This window comes from Pongo pygmaeus, chromosome 1, assembly GCF_028885625.2.
Source record: "Pongo pygmaeus isolate AG05252 chromosome 1, NHGRI_mPonPyg2-v2.0_pri, whole genome shotgun sequence".
Taxonomy (NCBI): domain Eukaryota; kingdom Metazoa; phylum Chordata; class Mammalia; order Primates; family Hominidae; genus Pongo; species Pongo pygmaeus.
In genome coordinates this window covers 189,426,727-189,449,835 of record NC_072373.2, presented here as the reverse complement: position 1 = coordinate 189,449,835, position 23,109 = coordinate 189,426,727, and the positions used below count along the sequence as shown (strand labels likewise).

The following is a 23,109-nucleotide window of genomic DNA, read 5'->3' as shown; positions in this document are numbered from 1 at the left end:
TATAACACACAGACACAAAATTCAATAGGGCATGGCTAAATGCTCACAGCAAAAAAAAGGCTGGGGACCGGGCGCGGTGGCTCATGCCTATAATCCCAGCACTTTGGGAAGCCAAGCTAGGCGGACCACTTGAGGCCAGGAGTTCAAGACCAGCCTGGCCAACATGGTGAAACCCTATCTCTACTAAAAATACAAACAAAAATTAGCCAGGTGTGGTGTCAGGCACCTGCAGTCCCAGCTATTCGGGAGGCTGAGGCAGGAGAATTGCTTAAACCCGGGAGGCAGAGGTTGCTGTGAGCCAACATTGCACCACTGAACTCCAGCCTGGGTGACAGAGCAAGACTCCATCACAAAAAAAAAAAAAAAAAAAAAGCTAGGGAACAAAAGGACTGGAGATTGACATCATTAAGCAATTAAGCAATCAATGATAAGTCTTGAGAGAGCAGAACCATCTACAGATGATATGAACAGATAAATAATCTTAAACTGGCAGCATTAAGTCAAAGAGATATACCTATATCTGGTTTTAGGAAACATTATTTGCATAATTCTAACATACTTTATGTGGAATACAGACAAGGAAGAAGACAAGGAGAAAGTGAGGGAAGGGAAGGAAGGGAAAGAAGAAAAGGAAACAAGGGAAGGGAAGGAAGGGAAAGAAGAAAAGGAAACAAGGGAAGGGAAGAAGAAGAAAGAGAAAGCATGAAGGAATTAAACAAAGGAAAGAAGAAAAAGAAATACTGCAAATATGAAACAACTGCTTTAAGTGACTTGGTGCTTTGCCATAAAAATGTACAATAAAAGTGATAAAGTGATGTTGGTGAAGATAGGCAAAGAAATACTCTTTTGCAAAAGTTAAACAAAATCAAACACTAGATTTCCTCAAAATTTTTAGATTTTATAATTATATACTTACAGCTATATAAGCACCTTTACTTTCATATAGGAAAAAAACCCTTGAAACAATTACTATACTAACTCTTTATAACATGAGGCTTCCTAGGAACGCACCTTCTATAATACAGCAAAAGAGACTTTACTGAGATATATCACAGTGCTAAGGGGAAGACGGCATTATGCCAAGGAACTCTACAGAAGTACTGCTTAGAAAATCCAGACACCTGGCACCCTAAAGCCTTTTTTCACTTGGGTATTACGGTCCACCAACAACTAGGTTGGTGGGTTTGGAGGCAGATTTTCATTTCTGGAAAGGGGTAATCCAAACACTCAAGAAGAGTCCTAGGCAGGTAATCTAAACAGAAAGTGAGAATGGAAACCGACATTGCATAATGGGACTGTATGATGCAGTCATTTTTCAAAGGATACTTTTGTTGAGATGAAGAATCCCTGATTTCTGATGATAGGGTAATAGGGAAAACTGGAGAAGATCCTAGCCCACATGAAATCATCTCTTTCATGAAGTGTATACATTTATATTATTGTACTATATTGTATTATAATTTATTTGTATGTCTGATTCCTCTACTAGATTATGAGCCTTGTGGGGTGAGGTTGCTTCATGTTTATTTCTTTATCCCCTAATCTGAATTTTCTGAGAATTAGTCCTAAATCCCTGTTGGATAAAATTGTGGGAGGTTTTGAAATGGGCAAAAGAGATTACTGCATATTCTATCAATGGAACCTGGAGCCTTCCAGGATTACCTGATTGTATAGAGATGTGTTACTTGGTCTCTCTTTAATTAGGCTATTTCACAGCTTTGTCAAGAAAGATCTCAACTTGTTGAAAACTCATAGTAATGCAAATAATTCCTGTCCACTGAAATGCAAACTGTGCCCAGGTAATGCAATTGATAACTGTCCTATGGGTATTGATGAGTTTTGTCACCATTGGTGAATTAAGTTCAGCATTCCCTGACAATAAATATGTGGTACTTTGGGTCCTCTCTGAGCCATCTTTGTACTATCTTTCTGTTTCCCACATGGATTAATGAGTTAAAATTTTGTTCATTCTATATTTGTGTGAGAGTCCTGATTTTATCTTTTTTTTTTTTAAAGGAAAATTATCCCTCAATCATCCCTAACAAGTTTTAAATTTCATTTAGGGCAGGGACTGTATCTTTCAATGTATCGTAAAAATAAAACTAGATTTGGAAAAGGCCTAGGTTTAATCCTTGCTCAATAAGTACTGATTGTATATGATGCCAGCTAATTTCCAGTGCCATCTTTAATTCTCAGTGGTTCATATATCATATATTAGATGGGATTAATTCCTGCCTTGCCAACTTTCAAAGACCTGTTGTGAGAATCAGATAATAACCTGCAAACATTTGGGTAATCTATAAAGCTCCCTGCTGTGTCATTTGCAAGGCTATCAAAGTGGTTTTCCTACAACACCCAAGGGATAGTCTTTGTTTTCTGCTCAAAACTCTTCACTGACTCCTCTTGCCCACAGAATGACATTTAAACTCCTCAGGATGGTACAAAAATCATCCTCGGATGATCCAGCCCTTGCCTACCCTCTAGCCTCACCTCTAGTCAGCTCTTCTTAATCTTAATACACAGCAGTAATAAACGATTTATACAGTTCCAAACACTGCATATGCTGATTCCTTCCATCTGGATCGCCCCCTCTTTCACCTCCTCAGTCTACCTAAAAAATGTCTACTCATCCTTTAAAACCTAATTTGCATAGAATAGAAGCTTTCCTCATACTCTCAGACAAAATCATTATCTCTTCCATGAAGTGTATACATTTATATTATTGTGCTATACTGTATTATAATTTATTTGTGTCTGATTCCTCTACTAGATTATGAGCCTTGAAGGGTAATGCTGCTTCATGTTTATTTCTTTATCCCCTATATCTAACACATGGTGAGTGCTAAATACTGAATAGTTGAAATGAAATGTAAGGGATTAGTGATTATTGTATCTCCATTTTCCTTATAGCAACTAGCATAGAGTTAAGCATACATTAGTGTTTAGTAAATAATCTCCAATTACTATCATTTCTTATAATTATTACTATTAAACCCTAATTCAGGGTGGAAGCTAGAAAAGGGTGTGATGCTAAGGCAAAGGTAAATTGACTGATAATCAAACACTCAGGTCAATCTACTAGACACTTTTTAATAAATAACTTAATTCTCACAATAAACCCAATGATACAGGTATTAATATTCTCATTTTATAAGTGAATAAACTGAGGTACAAATAATTTAACTGGTGTGAAGTCATAGAGCTGGTCGTAAATAGTACAAGTTCTGTTGTAGGGTTTACCCGCATTTGTTGTTTCTGGGGTTTACCTGCACTTTCATACCCTCCACTTCATTTGGCCCTCACAATTCTGCAGGGTACATAGGACAAATGTCAGTTGTTCCTTTATTACAAATGAAGAAAAAAAGATTTAGAGAGTTTATATGACTTATAAAGGTCACACAGCTAGTAATCACTGGATTTAGGATTAGAATATCTTGGTCATGTGACCCTAAATCTTATACTTTTTCCAGAGGGCAAACAGCTTCTCTTGGCAATAAGAGATTACTGAAAGGTCACTCACAAAACTGAAAGAACAGACAAATTCAATTAAAATAAAACAAAACAAGGGTGCTATTTAAAGGATCAGATTCCGAACTTCAATCAAAACAATTTCATTAATAACCCACTTTTAACTTTCTCTGTGCACCTCCCAACACACACAGAGCTTTAATGCAAGTTCACACGAGAACCTGGGTAGGAGGTTTCATTATTTGCATTATCTAAGACACATATTTCAACTCTTAGTATATATGTCATACTCAATATCCAGGGATAGGTCCCCAAAGTGGGGAGAAGTGAGCAAGGACGCAGTCATATAGTTAGCCTGAAACCAAATACAAAGCTTCTATTTTTATATCTGAGATATGTACAAATATTGATGACTTTCCCAATTTATCCAATCAACATTTATTGACTATGTGTCAGTCCCTGGGCTAGGGTATATAAAGACAGACAGGACTAGAACCATGTTATATGAGAAAGACAAGCAAATACATTAACGATTAACAGAATGTAGTATGTAGTTACCATAGGTATGTTAAAAGTAGTGACCAATTCCATCCAAAGGAATTGAAGAGGCTTCACACAGGAGGTGACTTTTCAATTAGAACTTGGAGAATGCATCGTATCCCACAGAGGAAAGTTTAGTTAATTCTAAGCAAAGGAAAGTGGAAAAGTAATAAGTAGTGAAAGGGCTTGTATGACGGCCTATGGAAAATGACAGGTGGTTCAAGAATAGGATCTATGGCAAGAAGCAGTGACTGAACTAGAAAACTGGGCTGCAATCAGATGATGAAGAATTTTAAATGCCATTCTAAAATGCCAGGCAGACTAGCGGTTTTTAAGCCTTTTTTGGTCAAAGAACCATCTTCAAACAAATTGTTAGGTAAAACATAACAATAATAAAGACACAGCTTATCTGGTGAAAGGGGAGCAAGGACGCAGAGTCCACCCTGCCTCACCTTGAACCTCCTGGTATCCCTGCACAGAAATCTTAAGTGGTGCTACTATTCAATGTGTGGTCTTCATCAGCAAAATGTTTGTTACCTGTTTGCAAAAAGTACAGAATTTAGAGTAAATACTTGGAAATTTCCTACAGCAATTTAACAGAATAATTTTATGTCATTAAATCTTGTAAGATTTTGAGGTTTATACTTCATCTTTTCAAAAATTTCATCTTTCTAGTAATTCACTTTTATTACACTTATAAAATTATTAGTCTGAGACAAACAGAAAATAAAACTGCCCTTTCACCACATATCATTTAAGGGATGATAAATGCCCTAGAATTTCCGCAAATGATGAGATTTGTAACTTAGAAAGTTAGAAAAATAACTCTAGTGGCATTTTAGAGGGAAAAGACCAACTAGCAAATATAAAGCATAAGCAATATGAAAAAAATAGAAAATTTCAGATGACATAAGGATTACTTTTGTAAATGTTTAGCATCTGGCAAACAATGAATAAAGACTTTTAAGTTCACAGAAAAAGGCGAAAGTAGTCAAGAAAGGCTTAGATATGGAAGTAGATTTTTAGAAAGACATTAAGCCATCAAGGTCCAGACCCAAATTCATTTAGTCAACAAATATTAATATTATTTATTATACTGAAATATCTACTTAAATACTAGGTGCTCGGGATACAATATTGAACAGAAGACATGGTCCCTGCTATTCTGACATATATTAATCAACCAAAAAATACAAATATGGTTTCATTTAAAAAACTATTTTAAGTACTACAAAGCAAAGTCACAAGGTACTATGAAATGTGCAACATGGAGATTATTTTGAATAGATTCTGGGAGATCAAGGAAGGATTCCCTAAGGAAGCTATGCCTCCGTTGAAATCTAAACAATGAATAGACAAGGAAGGGGAGAGAGCATTCTAGACAGAGGGAACAATCATAAGAAAAAACCCTGAGGTGGGATGGGCCATGACTAGTCCACAGAACAGAAAGGGTGGTGCATAGAAAGCAGATAGCTCTGCATCCCCATCCCCCACCAACACTCTCACCATGGATCATGTTAGCTCTGCTGATTTAAAATCCTTCAGTGGCTTTCCATTGCACTGATATACAAATGACATTTTCCCTTGTGGTCTACATGACATGGAGCCTACCTTCTGAGCCTCATATGGTGCCATAATCTCCTAGCTAAGTTCCAGTCACATTGGCTCCCTTTTTGATTCTTGAATATATGAGGGTCTTTCCTGTCTCTGAGACTTGGCACATGCTATTTGCTGTGCCTGGGAGTGTCTGCCTCTGACTTTTGGTTTATTCTTTCTAAGCTAAAAAATCACCTCCTCATAGAGCATTACACAACTGCCCTTCCATAGTCACTTTGTTTAAATTTAATGTAAAAATTATATTATTGAGCCTTTAATTTTAAAAGAAAGGAAATTCTGACACAGGCTACAACACAGATGAACCTTGAAGACATGCTGAGTGATATAAGCCAGTGACAAGAGGTAAAACATTGTATGATTCCACTCATATGAGGTGCATGGAGTATTACAGTCAAACTCATAGAGACATAAAGTAGAATGGTGTTGCCATGAGCTGGAGGGAGGGAGGAATGTATGCCATGGGTGCAACTAGCTGGGGCCTATGTCACAAGTGGTAAAGAAATTTACCAAGACAGTTATAGGTAAAGAAAGGCAGATTTGGCTGGGCGCAGTGGCTCATGTCTGTAATCCTAGCACTTTGGGAAGCCGAGACAGGCAGATCATGAGGTCAGGTCGAGACCAGTCTGGCCAACATAGTGAAACCCCGTCTCTACTAAAAATACAAAAAATTAGCCGAGCATGATGGTGTGCACCTGTAATCCCAGCTACTCGGGAGGCTGAGGCAGGAGAATCATGTGAACCCTGGAGGCGGAGGTTGCAGTGAGCTGGTGAGCTGAGATTGCACCATTGCGCTCCTGCCCGGTCGACAGTGCAAGACTCTGTCTCAAAAACAAAACAAAAAAAAAAAAAAAAAAAGAAGGCAGATTTATGAGAGAAAGTATGAAAATATGTTGCAAAGGTGCAATAGGCAGCACAGCAGAGAAGGGGCTGTCTACGAAGAGGCAAGGACTGGAGGGAAGTTTTACAGGGTCATGCTGGAGGGGGCTATGAGGACAAGGTAGTTGTGCCAGGGGTTGTTTGTAATTAGTCGTCTCTCAGAACAATTGTTCATTGTTCTCCCCTACCTGTGGGTCCTTCCTCGTTGCTGCTTACTTATTGGGACTCCACAATGTATAATTATTGTTTAATGGATAGAGTTTCGCTTAACAAAATGAAACAAGTTCTGGAGATGGATGGTGATGATGGTTGTGCAGCAATGTGACTATACTTAGTACTGTTAAAAATGGTTGAAATGGTAAATTTTATGTTACATATATTTTACCACAATTTAAAAAATAATTAAAGAAAACATTCTATAAGCTACATTAAGACCAGCAGGAAGCATATAAAGAAGGTAAGGAGCCAAGCACGGTGGCTCACGCCTGTAATCCTAGCAGTTTGGGAGGCTGAGGTGGGAGCATCACTTAAGCCTAGGAGTTCACGACCAGCCCTGGCAACATGGTGAGACCCCATTTCTACAAAATAAAAAAAAAAAATTAGCTGGGTGTGGTGGTGCGCACCTGTGGTTCCAGGTACTCAGGAAGCTGCAGTGAGCCGTGATCACATCACTGCACTCAAGCCTGGGTGACAGAGCAAGATCCTGACTCAGGGGGAAAAAAAAAGAAAGGAATGTAGGGAGAATAGTATAATTATCAGACTTAAAATTTTAAATATTTAACCCTGAAAGCAACGTGGAAAATGATTAAAGGGGACCCAGAGCAGTTGTAGGCAAAGTGTTCGGATGCAACTGCAGTAATTCAGAAGAGAGATGACAGAAGCTTGGACCAGGTTGGTGGCAGTTAAGATTCATTCATTCGGAGGCCAAGGTGGGTGGATCACCTGAGGTCAGGAGTTCGAAACCAGCCTGACCAACACGGTGAAACCCTATCTCTACTAAATATACAAAAACTAGCCAGGCATGATGGCACATGCCTGCAATCCCAGCTACTTGGGAGGCTGAGGCAGGAGAATCGCTTAAACCCAGGGGGTGGAGGTTGCAGTGAGCCAAGATTGTGCCATTGCACTCCAGCCTAGGCAACAAGAGCAAAACTCCAACCCCTTAACAAAAAAAAAAAAAAAGATTCATTAATTCATTTAACTTTTTAATGAATGCATTATATGCCATGCACTGTGATAGAAGTCACATATAAGATTGGCAATGTGGCACTATTCACAATAGCAAAGACTTGGAACCAACCCAAATGTCCATCAATGATAGACTAGATTAAGAAAATGTGGCACATATACACCATGGAATACTATGTAGCCATGAAAAAGGATGAGTTCATGCCCTTTGTAGGGACTTTTTCTATTAGAACAGTTTTAGATTTACAGAAAAACTGCAGATAGTTCCCATATACCCTGTACTATTTCCCCTACTACTAACATTTTATATTAGTATGGCATATTTGTTACAATTCATGAACCAACATTGATACCTTATTAACTAAAGTCCACACTTTATTCAGACTTCCTTAATTTTTACCTGAGATTACTTTTCTATGACAGGACCCCATCCAGTATACTATGCTACATTATATTTAGTCATTATGTCTTCTTAGCCTCTTCTTGGCTGACACTTTCTCAGACGTTCCTTGTTTGATGACTTTAACAGTTTTGTGGAATATTAGAAATTTTATAGGCCAGGTGTGGTGGCTCACGCCTGTAATCTCAGCACTTTGGGAGGCAGAGGCAGGCAGATCACGAGGTCAGGAGTTCAAGAACAGCCCGGCCAACATAGTGAAACTTGGTCTCTACTAAAAATACAAAAAATTAGCCAGGTGTGGTGGTAGGCACCTGTAATCTTAGCTACTCAGGAGGCTGAGGCAGGAGAATCGCTTGAACCCGGGGAGGTGGAGGTTACAGCGAGCCAAGATCACATACACTGCACACCAGCCGGGGTGACAGTGCGAGACTGTCTCAAAAAAAAAAAAAAGAAAGAAATTTTATAAAATGTACCTCAGTTGGGATTATCTGATGTTTTCTCATGATTAGACTCAGGTTATGGCTTTTGGGGAGGAAGAGAACTTAGGTAAAGTTATTATATCTGTCACCTAAATAGTAAAACCCACTGAGGGAGGAAACCCTATCTTATTCTCACCTTTTTATCCTTAGTACGTAGCTGGTAAAGGTTGAAAAGCAGGAAATGGATGCAAACCAAAGGTTGAAGGGGTATAGAAATGTTATAATTTATTAAAATATGAGCACTGATCCTAACAAGGAATCTAGTCATATATCTGCTCAAATTAAAAAATAAATATGACTTTGATTTGCTAAACCATTTCATTCTTCTATCCAGGGATCTTTTGTTTGCCTACATTGTTTGGTGAGATAGAAGATATATTCAGACTAAAAATATACGTGTCAATTCCTGCAAGTAAACCTTGCCTCCTGTGCTGATAAAGTCTCGGAATTACTTAACACTGCTGTGGGGCACATATATGGTGAAATGAAAAGAGGACTGGGGTTGAAGTCAGGCTGGTCTGGGCTTGAAACCAAGTCCTATTACTTATAAACGGCATAAACTTGGCCAGCTATCTCTGAGTCTCAGTTTCTTCATGTATAAAATAGAGGTGATACTACCTATATGCAGGTGGGTAAAAATAACGTGTTTATATGTTTCAACATATCTGACAGATACTCAAAAAAGGTTATTCCCTTTTTTAGTACAGTACATTATATAGAGTAGGTCTGCTTTAAATATATTTTGGAATAAGGCAACATATGTATAAACAAACAAACACAGAAGATGCTGATTGTTACTTTCACAAATTGGATAAATGAATTCTGAAACAATTTCACATGCCTTTTGTTTTTTCAAGCACCTAATACATGTCTGCTATGTGGCAGCCCCTCAAATATTTGATGATTCTTCCATCAGATATCTAGGACCAAGAGTCAAGAGAACCAGATTCCAGTTTTTGACCCTCGACAAACAAGTCCCTTCTTTAGGCCTCAGTTTCTTTACTGAATAAATGACCTAATAGTTACAGAACTTGAGAGTTAGAAGAGATCTTAGAAATCATTCACAGCAACTCCTTGCCTAAATCACAGAGCCAGTGAGTGGCAAACTGGGACTTGAATCAGGACTCTTAATCACCAAGCCATATAACTCTTTCCACATACCATGCAGCTTATAAGGTCTCTTTCACCTTCTTGTCTATGAAATATTTGGGATTGAACTACTACTGTTCTTTAGAATATCATCCCATTCTGAAAAGTCCACTAAACTAGCAAGCTAAGTTTTATCTTTATCAAAACCAGAAAGTATAGAAGAATAAACAAAATTGTCACTATCAATCATAGTTACCTAAGAGTACTACGACTATAGATAGCAGAAGATCAAAAGTCTTTCGATCATGTTAATATATCAAGTACTTAAATATGGAGATGATCTATTTTTAATAGTCCCTGATTATATCTTCTTCATAATTAAATGAAATTATAATCACTGGTCCACAGAACTGATAGACTGAATCACTAGTATTCTGAGATATCCATATCTCTATCATCCCGGGATTCCTTACTGTAACTTAGAGCAAAATGATTTCTTTTTAAATATCCAATGATCTTCTCTTTTTGGGATTCCCATTCCATGTCTTTAGGGCCTTTCACACTGCTGACCTATTCCTTTCTTTTTGAAACTTACCGTTGTTCTCTTGGCATCCAAAACATCACTTTCTCCTGATTATGCTTATGGTATAGTGATTCAGAATATAGCTTACTGGACAAGAGCACAGACTGTAGATTCAGACTGCCAGAGTCCAAATCCAGGCTCTACCACTTGCTATCCCTGTGATCTTTCACAGGTTACTTAACTTTGTGCTTGTTTAGTAAGTACTATAAAGGTATGTGTTGTTATTGTTCCTTAGTCTCTTCCTCTACTGTGTTTCTTTAACCTCCACATATTCCACCTGGCAGATTCCACCCACTGAAAGGGGTCTTTACCTCTTCCTATCTGGAAGGGCTTCTTTCATCTCCTCACCCTCTATCTGGTGAATTCCTTCTCAATCTTTAAGATTCAGTTTAGGGCCAGGCACGATGGCTCACGCCTATAATTTCAGCACTTTGGAAGGCCGAGGTGGGAGGATTACTTCAGGCTAGGAGTTTGAGAGCAGCCTGACAACATAGCAAGACCCCTATTTTTTTTCTTTCTGCTCTTTAAAATAATTCCACATACAATCATTCCCAATTTTGAAAAGTTTTAAAAAATTATCTGGGCATGAGCACATACCTGTAATCCTAGCTACTTGGAAGGTTGAGGCAGGAGGATTACTTTAGCTATGATCCCAATACTGCACTCCAGCCTGGGCAACGGAGCAACTATGCCTCTTTTTTTTTTTTTTTTTTTTGAGACGCAGTCTCGCTCTGTCATCCAGGTTGGAGTGCAGTGGCACAATCTGTGCTCACTGCAAGCTCCGCCTCCCAGGTTCACGCCATTCTCCTGCCTCAGACTCCAGAGTAGCTGGGGCTACAGGCACCCGCCACCATGCCTGGCTAATTTTTTGTATTTTTAGTAGAGACAGGGTTTCACCGTGTTAACCAGGATGGTCTCGATCTCCCGACCTCATGATCAGCCCACCTCAGCCTCCCAAAATGCTGGGATTACAGGAGTGAGCCACCGCATCCGGCAAAACTCTGTCTCTTAAAAAAACTTAAACAATAAAAAAGATTCAGTTCAAAAGTCATTCTCTCTCTCTGGAACCTTTCCAAATGTCACTTCCCTCCTTCTGCCTTGGCCATCAGTTGTTCCTGCCCTAGTGTTCCCATAGTACTTTGAATATGTTTCCACCATGCCAAGCTTATTTTTGTATTTTTTGCAGATACAGGGTTTCACCAAGTTGCCCAGGCTGGTCTCAAACTCCTGGGCTCAAGAGATTTGACCACCTTGGCTTCCCAAAGTGCTGGAATTACAGGTGTGAGTTACCGTGCCCAGTGTATTTTGAATATATTTCAACCAGAACATTAGTTACATTAGATTGAATAGGCCACTTGAATCTGCCTATATTAAATCATTTCAGACCTACAAAAACAGAAATTTTATGATTCACTCTAATATTAGTGGTGAGTAAAAAATTTTATGATTCACCCTAATATTAATATTTCTTTATACTTCTGCTGTCCCCTCCCTCCCTGTGTTATGCTCGTAACAAGAGTGGAATGCTATTTATTCTTTAAAAATATACATACATTTGGGAGGCCGAGGCAGATCACATAGTCAGGAGTTTGAAACCAGCCTGACCAACATGGTGAAACCCCGTCTCTACTAAAAATACAAAATTTAGCCAGGCGTGGTGGCACATGTCTGTAATCCCAGCTACTCAGGAGGCTGAGGCAGGAGAATCTCTTGAACCCAGGAGGTGGAGGTTGCAGTGAGCCGAGATCGCGCCACTGCACTCCAGCCTGGGAGTCAGAACGAGACTCCGTCAAAAAAAAAAAAAAAAAAAGAAAAGTTCAGATATATAAAAAGGCATAAAGAATAATTAATAGATACCTATATATCCACAACTCAGTTGAAAAATAGTTATTCAATTTAAGCTCTTTGTGTGCCCTTCTTCGCATTATTCTTGGTCTTTTCTCCCCAACTTACCCTTTGGAGATACCTACTATCCTTAATTTGGTATTTATAATTACCATGTATTTCTTTATTACATAAGTATGCCTCCCTAAATAATACATGCATGTCAAGCTTTATATAAATGTGTTCTGCAATTCGCCTTTTTCATTCAACCTGTTATTTGTGAGATTTGCTCATGTTACTATATAGATCTAGTTCACTCATTTCACTATTGTATGGAATTCTATTAAGTAAATATACCACAATATTTTCATTCTTTTACTGACAGGCATTTAGACTAGTTCAAATTTTTTGCTGTAGCAATGTTGCATGAATATTTTTGAACATCCCTTTATGCATACATTGGAGAGTTTCCAAAGGGTATATACCTAGGAGTGGAATTGCTAGATTGTAGTTTATGTGCATTTTCATCTTAACAGATATTGCATAAGAATATATTATATCAGAAACCAAGGGTGTGTATAGCCAAAGAGCACAGGGGTTTTAAGAAGATGAAGAAGTAATGGTCCAGATATAGTGGAGAGTAAAAAAATACAGTTATCTTCACCTCTCTTCTTTGGGATGGGAGGGGAGCAGGAGAATGTGCTGCATCCATTTAAAAGAGCTACAGAGGAAGTAGTATGTTCTCCATGACTCAAGAGAGAGCCTGGCTTCCACTTAAGGACAGGACACACAAAAAGACATCCAATAAAATGGTTAACAATGTAGGAAACAGGAGTTTGAGAGAACAAGTGGAAGGAGCAAAAAAGCAGGGCTGGAAGAGAGTAAAAGGAAGCCAGGTCAGAACAAGAATAACAGTACGGAAGACAGACCATTTGATTCTGGGACAAAGACAACAGGTGATAAGTCTTGCTGGATTTATCTGGCTATAAGGTTATCAAAAGGTTTCAGGGCCCCCCTCTGCCCTTTGGATACCAAATTCCAGGGATGATCGGGTCCCTACATAAAATCATATTTGCCTATGATCTACACACATCCTCCTATATATTTTAACATCTCTAGATTATTTATAAAACCTAACACAATACAAGTGCTATGTAAATAGTTGTTATACTATTGTTTAGGGAATAATGACAAGAAAAAAGTCTGTACATGTTCAGTACAGATGCAACCATCCCTTTTTTTCCATATTTTCAATCCATAATTGGTTGAATACACAGATGCAGAACCCATGGATACAGAAAGCCAAATGTAATTAGTTCTAGCAGTTTACTGGTGGCTAGACAGTTAACACTAAGGTCTTGGAATGCTGTGGTTAAATTCCCTCATTCACAGATGGGGAGAGAAAGACCCAACATTTGAGTGCCTGATAAGTGACCAACATTATGTAAAGTACTTTGCACTTTATCTTAGTTAAACCTTACAGCTACATCTTCTTTCATTTTATAAACGACAAAGTAAAAGTGATCTGCCGGGGGTTGTGCGGTTAATTTTTAGTGACATTGAGGAACTCAGGTTTCCTTTAAAATCTTAATCAGTATGGAGGAATGAAAAAGACAGAATTTGAAATTAGAGCTTCTTTGGTCACTTTCTACCAGTGAGATCTTGTATGTTTCTTAATCTCACTAAGCCTATCAATCAAATAAGATTACTGCAAAGATTAACCTACAACTACAAAACAAATCTTAGATTTTTTTAACCTAAAATTGGCCTACACAGGAACTTATTTTCAAGTGTGGAATTTCTTATTTGGTTTATTGCAAACAAAAATTTGAAGTTTCTGAATTGATGCCTATACATTTTACAGACAGTAAACTGAGGTAGAGAAAGAGGACATTCAATGTATGGCTCCCTAATGTATCCAGAATCAACTCCAAACTGCATCACAGTTTTGGATCTTTAATACCAAGGCCCCAGCCCATCTCTCTAGCCATATTTCCTACTATTAACTTTTACAAATACAATACTCAAACCTGTGGTAGCTATTTTTAACAAAGATACCATAGCCTATGCTTTCCCTATTTTATATATCTACCTAAATTATTTACTATTGAAATTTGTTCATGGCCCAAGTAAAATTCATTTTGAAATGAAGCCCAACCTTGTTTCCAAATGTTTAGAAATGACAGCTCCCTCCTCTGAACTGCTTTATCACTTTGCTACTACCTCCCTTAGAGTACTCACTATGTTCTATTTTATAATTTAGGTAAGCATGTAAAAGGTTCATTTCAGCTAGTAGAGCATAAGCCCCTTAAAGGAAGGAAGAAAGGAACTAATATTTACTTTGTATCTATGAATCACCAATCGCTTGTGATTTTATGTGTATGGTATGTATGTATATATTTTTCATGTAATATTTGTGATATCCTATGAAGTATAAATTTTTTACAGATAAGGACACTGAAGCTCACAGAGGCTAAATAATTTGTTTACAGTCATAAAGCTAGTAAGTGACAGAGTCTAGATCTGAATTTTAGTGTTTCTACCTCCAAAGCCTAGGCTCTTTCCAGTATACTCTGTCTAGAAAACCATGGGTATATCCTCACTGCTTTATCTGATTGTTCCCTACCTAGCCACTAATGATCATCAGAGGAAAAAATCTCCACTGCCCTTTGTCATTAAGTATTAGCAGAAAGGATTCAATATGAGGTATGTGCCCTCCCACTTTCCAAGACTAAGAACAGACTCTTCTGAGCAAACAGAATGATTAATATGAGTCCTGAATAAAGATAAAGAGATCAGAATTCCGCTTCCAGGCAGGAAAAGTAAAAAAACTATTACCTTTTCACTCTTGTGTTTAAAAATCCCTCCTCCTTCAAGGTTTGCACCATCTGGCTATATCACTCTCTACCCCACCTCCTCATCTGTCATCTACCACCCTCCTGATTAATCCCCTATCTTTACTGCACCTGGGTCACATCTTTCTCTCTTCCCCACATCCCATCATCCTCAATCACTTCACTCTCCACACAGATGACTCATTCAATACACTAGCCTCGCAATTCCTTGTCATACTCAGCTTTACTGACCTTCGCCTCTGCTGTATTTTAGCTACCCATACACAGAGACCTCGCTGTCACCTAGAACAGTCCCAATATCAGACAACTTAACTCCGATATTCCACTTTCTGACCACACCTCTTTTTTTTCTCAGCTTACTTCCGCTATATTTGCTCACTGATCTAACTCAAGAAATTGAAAATTTTCAAGTCCAGAATTGAACTCATCATCAATTGTTTCCTGTCTCAGTTAAAATTACCAACATATCCTTAGTCATCCAAGGCAAAAACCTGAGCATCACACAGGACTCCTCACCCTCTCACCTGCACATACAATCAATCATTAAAACCTTATACATTTTCTCAGATTCATTTCTTTCTCTTCATCCCTATGACCACATTTTAAAAATGTTACTTCAACCATGTCTGATAGACACCTTCCAGTGATTAAATAAAAATTTAAAAAACCACCTACTGAATTGATTTTAGGATACTTATGCATACAAGGTCCATCACGACATGGCCTCTGACTGTATTTCCAGCCTTACAACTTATCACTTATTGTTATATTCCTAGCAGTCCCAAACTGTTTGTGGTTCTCTACACAAGCCATTCCTTTTCTCACATTGATGCCTTTGCTCAAGCTTTTTCTCTGTTTGAAGGACACTTTCTGCTCATGTTTGTCTCACTTACTCCTACCTACCATTTAAGATTTGGGTCAGATATCATCTCTTCCCAAAGCCTTCCTTTAACTCCTAGGCTAGTCTAAGTGCCCTCACCTTTGGGCAACCTTTACTCTCACCTTGTATATCTCAGCTATGCGTAGTTCTCATTTTTATTCTGAGATAATCTATTTAAGCATCTAATTTACCAGCTCCACAAGATTGGAAATCTTTGTAAACCCAGCTGAGCACAGTACATAGCATAGTGCTTGACCCATAGTAGGTACATAAGTGTACAGTGAAGGTTAGAACATACCAAGTTTAAATTTTCTTTTCTTTTTTAAAAGATGGGGTCTCATTCTGTCACTTGCTATGGCGTGATCATGGCTCACTGAAGCCTCAAACTCCTTGACTCAAACGGTCCTCCTGCCTCAGCCTCCTGAGTAGCTGAGACTACAGACATGCACCATCATGCCCAGCTATATTTTTATTTTTATTTTTTGTAGAGACAGGGTCTTGCTACATAGCCCAGGCTGGTCCAGAACTCCTGGCCTCAAAGAGTTGCCTGCCTCAGCTTCCCAAAGTGCTGGGATTATAGGCATGAGCCCCTGCATCCAGCCCTAAGTTTAAATTTTCAGTGGGATATTCACATCAATTCTTTCTCACAGTTAAGTATCCTCTACCTTTCACTCCAAGTCCTTTGCAAGGAAGGAATCAAGGCCTTTCCTCTGGATCTGTATAGTTCCACTGAGAATGGTGCTACGCAAATGTTTACCCAACTTACATAAAAGGGAACAACATTTGCACAAACATACCAAAAATCAAAATTTGACATATGTGCTACAAAGTTCAAAACTATTGACCAATTTAAAAAATGAAGGCATAAGAACAAAAATAAAGAACCAATTCTGACTGCTGGTATGTGCTTGTCTAAGTTGTAAAAACAGTGAAACTTTGCTTAGTACTTAAACAGGATCCCAGATGTAAGAGCTTGGCCTTTTATCTACAAGGCCATCTCATCTCTACTGGGCTTAAAACATTACTAACTTGCGGAGTTGCTTAGGCAAGAGTTTAGGAGGTTGGTAAGTAAGCAACAAAAAGTGTTCTTTTTTATAGTAATTTTGGGCCTTCTGCTGGCAGTTAGAAATAGAGCAAAGAGTTCAATGTAATAAAGCATTTCCCTCTGCAACCAAATATTAAAATTGCAGTTTGGCACTAAACTAGGTCTCAGTCCTTTTCAGAGTTTAAAAAAAAAAAAGAGCTATTCTATTTGCATGGCACATTACACTTTAACAAAACATTCTGATGTACATTAGTTAGCAACATTTGATAAAGTGTTTATAGACATTTTTTAAAAGGAAGGAAACCCCCAAATTTCCACAAAATGTCTTTTAGTTTGTTTGAACAAACACTACTAAATGTTTTTTTTTTTTTTTTTAAGTTCAAAATACAGTACAGAAATGAGGAAGGGAATCTAGAGTACTTTTGATTTAAGCAGGTCAATCCTTGGGGCTGTTTCTTAGAGAAACTTACTAGGTTTTGTCTCCAGGATCACTTTTAAGAAACTCTCCTTTAAGGGGATAAGCTCATCCAGAGGACAGTTTAGAGAACCACAGCAGATGAGAGACAACTGAAGAAAGTGGAAGTGAAGACTCAGGGGACATGATTACTAACTTCAGATATCTTAACAGCTGCCCATAAGGGAAAAGAACTAGGAAGGATGGGAGCCAGCTGTTTCTTTCAACTTATAACCAAATCTGTCCAGCAACAGAATGGGTTTCCTTTAAAGAGATTCGCTTCGGATCACTGGAAGAGGTTCCAAACGGGTTCGTCAAATTATCGGGGGGATTTGGGGATTTTCAAAGACACTTTGGCATGGGATGAGAGAAAACGCCCCCTAGATGACTTTTAAATTCCCTTCCAGTCAGGAGATATTCCGGGGTTCACCCATCGTCTGGAAACCACTTTCGATGCTCTCGGGCTGGCACACAGCTGTGCCCACGTGTCTGGCCCCCAGGGCCGCTGTGGCTCACTTCGGTGCGGGGCCGCTCTCCCTGCCGGTTTCCGGCGGGGCACCGGGGCAGGCGGCACACATGAGTCGCCCGGCCGGGGCCCAGCCCCCAGGACGCTGCTGACAGCTCCGGGCCCTAGGCGCCCCAGCTCTCGGTGGGGGCCACGCCGCCCCGCCGACCTCTGTCCCTGCCTTCCCCGAACCGGGACCCGGCAGGCCAGAATCACAGGCATTCCCACCTCTGGCGCCGGAGGGGACCGTCTGACCCGCGCAGACGGGATCGCGCCGTCGCCCGGCCCTCGTCCCCCAGCCAGCCTGCCCCGGCCCACCCGGACCCGCCGGCCAGGACACGGCGACCCACACGGACTGCCCCCACGCCGACCCTCCAAAGGGCCCCCGGCCTTGGGTTTCCTGTGCCGGGGCTCCCGGGCCGTCCTGGCGGCGTTAGGGCCGCGACCTGACCGTGGGCCCCGCCCGCCCGACCGCAGATGCAGAACCAGCCTCCGAGCTCGGGGCCGGGCTGACACGGCCGAGAGAGGGCCCGGCCCCGCGCGGACCACAGACTGGCAGGCCGGCCAGACAGACGGACAGGCGGACCCCGGCCCGGGGGGGCGGGCGCAGCAGCTGCGCAGGTCCCGCCACCGCCCTCTGGCCCCAGGCGGCCCCTCAGGGCGCGAGCTCTTAGGCGGGCGGAGGCGGCCGCGAGGCGCTTACCTGAGGGCGCGGCGGGGGCGCGGGGCGGCTCACTCCCTTCCCGCCGCCATATTTCCGCTGCGCAAGGAGGGAGCGGAGACGCGGGAAGGGGGCGGGCGGGCGGCTCGGGAGAGCGGAGGGCGGGCGGCGGGGGGCTCCACCGAGCTGGCGGCGGCGGCTGAGGCGGGGGGCGGGGCGGGGGCTCCCCCGGCCCCTCACCCGCGCCTCCCGCCGCGAGGTGGCGCGCGCCTTGGCCGTTGGCTCGCGCGGGGGGCGGGGCGGCGCGCTGGAGGAGGGAGGGCACGCGGGGACCCGGCCCGGCCTTACCCCGCCGGCCTGCCGACCCAGGTCCGGGGGCCCAGCTGGCGCCCGGACCAGCTCTCCGGTCCGCGTCCTGTAGATGGGTAAACTGAGGCCTGAGAGGGCGCGAGGGCGGGGACGAGGCCGAGGACTCGGGCTCGAATCCCGAGGACGCCAGTAGCCCGCTCTGAGGCCGCGTGGGGCTGGTGGAGGAGCCACCGGTCGGGCCCCCGAGACCGGCTGACGTGGGCCTCGCCTCGGGCGACTCCCGCCGGGTTAGTGGCTGGCTGTGTGGTGACCTTGGGCGAGTTACTTCGCACAGCCACCCAGGGGCCTCTTCTCCAACACGATAGCACTGCACCCAGAGGGTAGGTGAGAGATGAGTTAGTGCTTGGATGCCCTAGTGAGTGTCAGCGTCCTCAGTCCTCCCTGCGGTGATCCCTTCAACAAGTACGCACTGGGCACGTGATGGGCCAGGTACAATGCACAGGCTCATTCTTCCAGGCCCGCCAGCAATGTTGGCTACACAATTCTATTTTTGTTTTGTTAGAGATGGAGCTGGAGCCTCACTTTGTCCCCAAGGTCGGAGTGCAGTGGCGCCATCATAGCTCACTGTAACCTCAAATTACTGGGCTCAAGTGATCCTCCTGCCTCAGCCTCCCAAAGCGCTGGGACTACAGGCGTGAGCCACTGCGCCTGGCACACAATTGGTTTAACCACCACATCATTTTAGAAGCTTAGGAAACTGACGTCTTGATTTCTGTTTTGGCTGCTTGAAAATACAGTGCAATATAAATCCCGAGACCTCTGCTGAGCTGGATGTGGAGTGGGTGTGGGCATCATTTAGAACATGGCAATCCTCAGGTCACACAGGAATGTCTTGTTAATGATACTTCTGTGAACAATGCTCCTTGGAGGGAAGTCCACCTAAGCAAGGCTGGAGCAGCAGATGGGGCAGCTGAGCCTGGTATTACTTGCCTTGCCTCTAGAATAGGTCTTAGAGCATTGGACTGAAGGGGGGCCGCCTCCTTGTATCCTGGTATTGGTCTCAGTATCCGTCTGCCCATTCTTGAGAAATGGAAATGGTCAGAATCTATCCAGGTTCTGATCTGCATCCCTGTTGTCTAATTTAAACTTTCATTCCATGGAGTTTTGGGGAGTACCTGTCTCATGAAGAGCCCTGAGGTTACAAGGATAATTAGAGCCTAAATCTAAGGAGCCCATAGTTGGGGAAACTATTATGTCAATAGCTAATGAGAGCACAGTGTTATAAGTGCTCATATTAGTTTTCTATTCCTGCATAACAAATTGGCACAAATTTGCAGCTGAAAGCAACACCCATTGATTTACTCACAGTTGTGTAGGTCGGAAAACTGGCATGGTGTGGCTGGGTTTTCTGCTCGTGGTGTCATAGGCTGAAATCAAGATGTCTAGAACCTCCACAGGGGAAAGGTCTGCCCCAGGCTCCTTCGGGCTGTTGGCAGAATTCATGTCCCTGTAGGACTAGGATCCCACAGCTACATTGTTTTGCCAGCTCTCTGTTGGGGACCATGCTCAGGTCCTTGCCACGTGATCCCTTTTATCTCATCAACAGAGAACCTCTCTCATGTCACTCCCTCTCACTCTTTAAATATCTCTGATTTCCCTTCTTCAACCACTCAGAGAACACTATGAGCTTTTAAAGGACTTGTAATTAGGTCAGACCCACCTAGATAATCTTTCTACTTTAAGATCACCTGTGCCACATCACATACCCTAATCACAGGAGTAAAATTCATCATAGCCACTGTCCCAGGGACTATGCAGAAGGTGTACATGAAGGTTAATCTAGGAAGCTACCTTAGAATTCTGCCTGCTATGTCCAGTGAGAAATGTTCGCTTAAACATTTTCTCTATGAACTCCCCTAAGAGTTTGTTCTGTAACTGTCCATGGCACAATATATGTTGCCATTATTGGAGTATATTTCTAAACCTCTTTTCTAGGCTGAAAGTGTCTTGAGATCAGGAACCTTATTCACACCTGTAGCCTTAGATAAGGCTTGGCATGAGGGAGATATTTCCACATCTGCTAAAAATAAATAAATAAAAATATTATGCATATTGTCCTTTGGATTCCTGCTTTTTTTTTTTTTTTGAGATGGAGTCTTGCTCTGTCATCCAGTTTGGAACACAGTGACGCGATCTCAGCTCACTGCAAGCTCCGTCTCCTGGGTTCACGCCATTCTCCTGCCTCAGCCTCCTGAGTAGCTGGGACTACAGGCGCCTGCCATCATGCCCAGCTGATTTTTTGTATTTTTAGTAGAGACGGGGTTTCACCATGTTAGCCAGGATGGTCTCAATCTCCTGACCTCGTGATCCACCCTCCTTGGCCTCCCAAAGTGGATATTACAGGTGTGAGCCACCGCACCCAGCCTCCTGCTTCTTTTTTAGATCCAGCTCAGAACTTCTCTGACACTTCTCAGGAAGAACTCATTTCTCCCTCCTCTCCACTGTCACTTGGTAAAAATCTCTGTGTGAAATGTTTCCCATTGTAGTATTTTAAGTTAGACTGTAGTTTCCTTGAATATAGTACTTTGCTTTTATTCCATTTAATATCCCAGGGCACAGCATAACATATTAACAGTTCTGTGCTGTTCAATTAAACAACAAATTACACATGGGTGTTATTAGTTGTTTAATGTTTGGATTTTAATAAGGGGGGTTAAAAACCAAGAGGCAACTGGAGAGTGGAATTGGGCTATGACAGACCCTGTGACCTTTGGGTTACAGGTGTGGGGAAGCCAAGAAATAGAGGCAATGGAGAGGGAAGAAATAGGCAAGTTAATCAGGATGTAATTTTTTTTTTAAAGGAGGTATGCTAGGAAACCCCAGGTCTGCTCTTTTCTACTACATTACAGCAAAAAGGAGTGATATTCTGGCACTGACAGAACTGACAAAAACAGTAGTTTTTGTTTTGTTTTTTGTTTTTGTTTTTTTTCATGTTGTTGATGACCCAGTGGAAGAGTTGGTAAAGGAAATGGGAAAGATGGTTTCTGATGCTTAAATAAAGTATGTGTGTTGCGGGGTGTCGGGGGGATGCATTGAAATACATAAGAGCCTTCACCACGTTAAGTCCTACGCATCAATTAAGACTACCTTCCCCAGGAACTTCCTCTGATACCTTCTCTTCCATCCTCACCCCAGGATAAATTAAATGCCCCTCCTTTTGCTCTCCTTGTAGCCTGGCACCTTCATTCATCATTGCATTTACTAGGATCTGTGCATATCATTTTCATTTATGCTTATCTTTCACCTGACTGTAAGCTCCACAGATTGGAACTCTGTCTTTGTTCTTCATTACATCACAGCACCTCACACCATGCCTGGAACACAGTTGGTGATCAGTCTATATTTATAGAATGAATGTGCACAGTAGGACCCTTTCAGACCCAAGCCATAGACCAAAGAGGCAACCTCCTTATTATCTGCCTTGTGACCACAGAGCCCCACTGGCTGTTCAGATTCAGACATGTGCTGAGCCCAAACCTTGTTGTTTATCTAAGACGCTTCTGCTCTTTCTCCTCTTGTAAAATACAAAGTAAAAATAGTTCCAGGAAGCTGTGTGGTTAAGACATTCCAGTCTCTGTTTGAGCTCCTAGATAAAGGCTGTTATTGTTAGGAAGGTGGTCATTAATCCAACCTGCCTTTTCTCTATGCTTTGGTTTCACACCCTTCTAAAGGTACTGATTCTCTTTGTCCTCAGTTGCCCTTAAGCCTGTCACTAGCCGGTAACTGGAAAAAATAATAACTACAGCAGTTGATGTACGAATGATCTAAAGGTATCAGTTGATCACAAGTTCGCTTTGTGCTCTGGAATTGTGACTTTAACTTATTCTCAAAGTGCCTTACCAGATGGCTTATATCCTCATCTATAAAATGGAAGAAATGACACCTACCTCACCAGATTATTGAAGAGTAAAAGAAAATAAAGTAGGCAGAGCCTCCTGGCACACAGTAATGGCCAAGAAAATGTCGTAGATTGGAATCACAGTTTGGAATCCCCTCTCTTTGTTCTGCTATGGCCAGACTTTGGGCTATTGAGTTTGTCCTAGGCATTATATTTTAAAAGAGGGATGTTGATAAATTATGACCCAGAAGCAAATGACCAGATAAGGAATCTGGAAATCAGACTTTATAAGGAGCAGCTGAAAGGAGTTGGGAACATTTAGCCTGCAGAAGAAATAACTATTAATAGGAGAAGAGTGGGGTAGGGCAAGGCCTTAGAAGGGTCTTCAGATAATTGAAGGGCTAACATGTGGAAAAGGATTAGGCCTCAATTCTATTC

The 23,109-nt window shown here is 41.6% G+C and overlaps 1 protein-coding gene and 1 long non-coding RNA gene across 16 annotated transcripts in view; one reads left to right on the top strand and one right to left on the bottom strand.

Annotated features, from left to right (window-relative positions):
- SCMH1 (Scm polycomb group protein homolog 1) overlaps nucleotides 1-18,729 on the bottom strand; it is a 242,035-nt gene extending 223,306 nt beyond the window's left edge. For 5 of the 15 annotated variants that reach the window (XM_063665581.1, XM_063665567.1, XM_063665564.1 and 2 more), the window contains exons 1-2: nucleotides 18,507-18,608; nucleotides 4,461-4,545 (exon numbers count right to left, since the gene is read on the bottom strand). The gene's annotated coding sequence lies outside the window, so the exon portion shown is untranslated. Of the gene's footprint in view, nucleotides 1-4,460; nucleotides 4,546-18,506 lie in introns of all 15 variants that reach the window. The other 10 variants (XM_054492603.2, XM_063665548.1, XM_063665544.1 and 7 more) reach the window with 7 other exon arrangements.
- Nucleotides 18,730-18,733: 4 nt separating this feature from the next.
- The window catches only part of LOC129039202 (uncharacterized), a 30,694-nt gene continuing 26,318 nt past the window's right edge, over nucleotides 18,734-23,109 (top strand). The window contains exon 1 of the long non-coding RNA XR_008503287.2: nucleotides 18,734-19,153. This is a non-coding gene — a long non-coding RNA (uncharacterized LOC129039202). The remainder of the gene's footprint in view (nucleotides 19,154-23,109) is intronic.